This window comes from Varroa jacobsoni, unplaced genomic scaffold, assembly GCF_002532875.2.
Source record: "Varroa jacobsoni isolate VJ856 unplaced genomic scaffold, vjacob_1.0 scaffold_815, whole genome shotgun sequence".
Lineage (NCBI taxonomy): Eukaryota > Metazoa > Arthropoda > Arachnida > Mesostigmata > Varroidae > Varroa > Varroa jacobsoni.
Window position 1 is genome coordinate 43,703 of NW_019213717.1, and position 6,000 is coordinate 49,702.

Here is a 6,000-nt window from a genome sequence, read left to right on the forward strand (position 1 = left end):
GCCTTTTTGGACCGGCGAAGGCTGCAAACAGCTGTAAAGCAGGACCATGTCCAAATCTGAAGACTTCACCGAAACCTCACGCCCAATGCTCTGTTAAATGTTTACAGATTGCATGTAGGAAATAGCGAAGTTTCTCAGCTATTTTAAAATGCACTAATATATAGCAGTAATAGAACTGAGCATGCCAACATTTTGATATGAATAAATCGATTTTCTTCTACATATCTTTTCGTAGAGTTCTTATCCACAGCAGAAACTTTCATAAAATGCATCGAAATACAGCAATTAATGTAGCAGTCGTGATAGGAACAGCAATGGCTGCCACAAATGGACACAATAAAACATTAGACACGTAAAAATGAATCTGGGACCAGCTGACTGATCGCTGTTGCTATTGTCGAGTGACTGAATTTACTCGCCCACCCAAACCATTAAATTGTTTGTAGCTTCGTTCCGGTTAGCGAATGAGGTGGACGGAGAACCCTATATATTTATGTTGGGAGCTTTGAAGCGACGCATGCTTCATAGGGGACAGCGGCAGTTGCAGTGGGGGCCGTTCGCACCCTGCGGTAACGTTGACCTCAGACGTGAAGATCGGGTCAATGCCACAGGTGGTGCGAGGATTAATTACGCTGTCGTCGTCATCGTCGTTGTTGTATCTTTATCTACGTTTGCGAGTATTGATGACTGCTGCGCCGGTGGTGGCAGCACCAGTCGCGAACTTTAGTCTGCATCACTGTGATTAGGAAGTAAGGGTAAATGTGTCGGTGCGTCATCCAGAAATAATGGCTGATGTTGTTTATGCGTAAGAAGCAGCTAATGGCCTGCTCTGTTAGTGCTGCCGTTTGACGCGTATCAGTCGCTCATTGATGGCAACGCTAGCGTCGAGCAGCCCCCCATGGCCGTATCAATCAGCAAGTCGCAACAGAATGAAGATGAGCGGAGGGTCGCCAAAAGAAAATAAAGAAAGAAAACTTAAAGCTAGAGAGAGACAGCGAGAGAGGATCCTGTTTGTGCTGTAGACATCCGATGTCTGTATAAAAGAGCGTTACAAAGCTTATCTGATGGTCGTTGGATGCCGGTATGCAAACCGACAACGAACACTAAGTGACTACGGCGCCACCTCAGGGCAAGAGGTAAGCTATTATAATAGCAGCGGTCATGCCGCACTAGCAGACGCACATTTATCTTCGTAGACAATGGTATAGGTTGAGCCAAGCTTAGACCACGACACGCAACGCATACGTCTATATTCGACAATGAAATGAACAGATTTTCGCTAGAACAAATAAGAAGCTGTCAAGTAGTAGTACAGCAGATACCAGGACCACGGACTTCTGAGCAGGGCTTAGAAGAAAGAAGATGTTTACCTGCCTTTGCCGCTTTTTTAAGTGGTCTCGAAAATCTTTTGCTTACATAGCCTTGTAATCAATAGAAAATGCAAGTCGAAAGATTTCAGATTCACTGTGTCCATAGTTCTATCTTAGTTTCGCTTATTTTTTTTCACGTCTCCGTACCAAGAGATAGACACACAGATAGAAAAATCCAAATGAAATTTAATAGTACTTGTTTAAATCATCTCGGAAGGAAAAAGAGGGGTCGATGGTTCGACAGACCTTCTAGAGGAATGTAGTAAATCTGTTGATTGCTGGTAACTTAATAAGCGCAAATATAAGAATTGATCGTGTTTGCATTCAGCTATTCCTAACCTGTAGGGCTAGAACATAAATGGGTAGGTTATCAGGGCAATGCCATCATTATTAGCATTTGACCAGTCAATTGTCACCTAACGAAACTTCTTACAGACACCGCGCAGATCCTAATCTCTCAACTCGAGCAGTATTGTAGTTTGTCCTAACCTGAGAACGTCAGATTATTCGTCAACTACGAAAACGACAGTAACACCGTCGTATTAGCCCATTTTTATGTTTTACAATTACAAAATGTTTTCATTTCTATAACTTATACCTACCTAGTACTGCCGTTAAAGCCGTATGCTGCATTACCGTGTAATTGGTCGGAGCGTAACGACTGACTCTACCTTGCATTCTGCTTTCGGTTCTTCTAAAAGAGGCACTTCTAACTTGAAATCATGTCTAATATAAAGATTAACGGGAAAAAGTCGCATTGATTTTGAAATTATTTTACTAAATCTATTAGCATAGCTTTTAACCACGGCATAGCTTTTAAAATATAGAAAAATTAGAGCTTAATTCAGCCACGATGATTCTATTTCAGGTGCAACTTAGTGTGAGCCAAAAAAAATAAATCGGACGTTTTAAGCTAGAAAAAATAATGAACGCTACGAAATTGCTTCTTTGTTTTTTTTTACTTTCTTCCCCCAAAAACTACGCGGCACTGACGAACAGCAAGCCTTATTTATTTGTATAGATATTCGGATATAATCCGATATTATTGAACAAATTTGGTGTATGTGCCCCACGCAAATGTATTAACTGTGATCTTTAGTGCACTTCTCTTAAGTTGTACCTTGACATCTTCCAGGTTATAGCTAAAAATTCGTCCTAATGGTTGCCCAAAAAGTAAATCGCAATCAGATCTCACGAAGCCTGCTAGTTTTTAAACAAACCTTGTGCATTTGTATCGCTCATGTAGACAAATCGATTTATTTGACCATTTAGTGCTCGATGATATCTTCACCGACGCTGGGTCTTTCCTAATCAGCCCTAGAAACATCCCGTCACTGATTTCGCTCAGTCAATACCATATCTTCATTCACGTTTTTCATTGTCATCTATACCAACGCTTCTGTTACCTTTGGCCCTGAGTCAGAAACAAACGGTCAAGTGCGCATTCATTGGCAAACTTCAGATCGATGGCGTTTACCTCTCTGCGTTTTTCCCTTTCTTTTAATTAAGGGCAACTGTGGCAATCCTTGCCGTGGTGCACAGCACAGAGCAGAAAATCGCGCGCTGCTTCCCTATACATAATTATTTTACAGGCAATGGCATTTAAGAAGCTGGCGTAGCGGACACCAGCCAACACATGGGTACTATTATACTATGAGGAACATCAGGGTTTCAGGTGAAGTAAAGCAAAACGTCACCAATGCATTTATGGTAATAAGCAACGGACAAAACATAAGTCGGGACTGAACAAAGCCATATATGTCACTTGCACAATCAGCTGATCAGATCAAATGCCACGTCGTAGCTTGCACGTTCAGCTCCTTTGGAAAAATAGCCAAACGGTCATGACGAGCGCCGACACAGGACCTGCTCAGGTGAACCTGAGAGACGCACCGTCGACTATATAACTACTAGGTAATACAACTTATTAGCAAATTTACGAGATTAATTGTCATTGCAACCACTCATCAGGGAAAAAATACCAAATAAGTGGCGACGAGGCAGCAAAGTTGTTCTTCCATCAAGATAATGTTGCAAACAATTCTGAATTAATGCGAAGGACAACAATAGAATAACCAATCACTTCTAATTAGTTTATTAATGCAAACTATCTGGCTAAAAATATTCCGTACAGCCCTTCAGCTTGATCGTGCTTTTTCGCTACCAAGCCAATCAGAGCAGCTTTTATTCCAATTCCTTTTTCAAAGGAGACCCGCTGTTGCTTGTGCAAGCAGACCCCACGCTTACTGGCTTCAGAAGAGTCGCCCCTTTTAGCCGTAGATCCCGTATTAACTGATGCCGAGTCTACTAACTTGTAACACATATGCGTTCATCATATAAGCCGTTCCTTAGCACGATATCAATGCTGTTTGCTCTGCAGTTCCCTAGCATTTTCACTAGCTACAGCGATAGCGGTGGTCCTCACACAGCCACAATATAGGCCACATTTATTAAATCTGACACTTTTAACCCATTTCGGGGGGGAAATTTATCTATTTCAGAAGGTATGTGGATTTCTCCCGAAGCCATTTCGGATAACCCTAGGTCACCCACTACAGGACTATTTGCCCCACCCCGGGAGAGGGGACTTCTCTGGTACTGTACGCGGCTACTCCCCACGCAATATTACAGTCGTATCTAATGTAGAGGCAATCAATAGTAGTAACAGACGTTACCGGTACAAGACATCAGATATTAGGAAAAGTCAAATTAGCGGTTAAGTTGTGCGGTTAGCTGCCTATACATACATATTTGGTTTAGCAAGGTTCGTCTTACAGAAAAGAAAATGGGTCAACTTTTCCCAGATTCTGTACTTCGATCTGAGGCAAGTCGACCAACCATCATCTACAGTAGATTCAAATAAAGGCTTAAGTTGTTGAAAAGAAACGCATACTACCGTTGCCAACATTCATCCAGCATAACTCCGATGCACACTGGTTCCAAGGGTTCTTACATTGTTATAAGGGGAAGTGTACCTTATGTTGTATACTACGAGTTACGTAACTTCGTCAGAGTACCTCGATCCAGAGTTTTCAATTCGCATGCGCATAGATATTGACATATGGTTTTGTACGCCTCTCTAGTTTGTTACCTAAAAAAAGCCTTAGCTCAATATCCGCAAATGGCCTTATACTCGTTATAATCACACTGGCTACCGTTATTATTGTTGGTCTTGGTAGTAATGGTACAATAACTTATAGTCTGTTGTGAGTGCTCCCGCTAGGGGCGAATTAAACACATAGCGAACTCAATGGCCTATATTACCGCGGATTCTTATGACAACTGTAATTTGCACTGTGCACGTAAATTGTTTACAATATATATATATATATATATATATATATATATATATGTTATATGTACTAGAAGCAAATAAACCAGGCTTGTGCAGGTTATACCTTTGAAAACTTGAGATGGCCGGCCAGCGCCAACCATTCGCTGATTTAACCATTACGCTCAGTACATCCCGTAGACTAACAAATTCAGCCGAAACCCGTTGCCTGTCATACAAGACAGAGCTTCCGGCGGTGTATATGTCATGCCACTCTATCGAGTGGCAGTTACTGGTGGGTTGAATATAATTTTTCGTCTTGCTCATTATTGCATGACCGCTAGCCAGTTTGACAAGCAATCCAATCAGTAGACCCACCATTAAACTAACCACCAACACCTATCCCTGCGTCAAGCCAACCACTAAGCTGGGTCGCCAGCATCGAACCATGTGTCAACCAACGCCACTGCCGAAAACAATTACACGATCAGACATATAAGCACACACTTCTGCCTGTACTCTTTGTGCATGTTGGACGAGAATCAGACTCTACAGACGATAATACTATACACGAATACGCAACGCATTGACGAGTAGTTCCACGTGGGCCGTTCTGCCTAGCTCGCCTGTGCTAATTAAGGGAAAAAAAAGGACAAATTTTTGCCACGACCGCCTTACCAAATACATTGTTCTTCTCTTTAAGTTGCTTTGTAAATTGCCTCCATTTCGTTGACGAACCGTATATCGATGACATGATATAATATCAACAACGTCATACGGTATAAATAAATATTGTCTTACTTGGAGACGCACTGTTTTGCAGCGACTTTTCAACAGAGAATACGTTTTTTGCACCTGGCAGAAATGCAATTACGATTCGCGTTACACACGATTATGTACAGATAAATGCATATAGGCACACCTACGATAGCATATGCAAAGACGCACAATTCGTTCACTCGATTCAGTCTTTCAATAGACGACAGTAAGGCAAATGGACAAGCTGTCCTCGGTCAGTGATCAAACGTCTAAATTGATAATACAGATCAGACAACCGTGGCTGACAACTGTGCAAGCTCGCTTAAGCCGCTTTGTTTACTAGCGAGGTAAGGTGTGGCGCTGCTGTACGCGTCCGGCGGCAAAAACCCCAATTCTTGGTTAGTTGTCTATCGTTGTGCCGCTGTTGCCTGTGCTTTCTGTCCGTTCTACGTACGTATATCAGTCTTTCCGGCACCCTGTCGTGGCGTATGCGCTAGTGCTGCCACTGGTTAATCGACAAGAAGTGAAGCGCGGGCTATGGACGAGTGCGCAGGGACAGTTCATGGTCTTTTTCTTCTGTTCGACAAATGTCAATGCGTC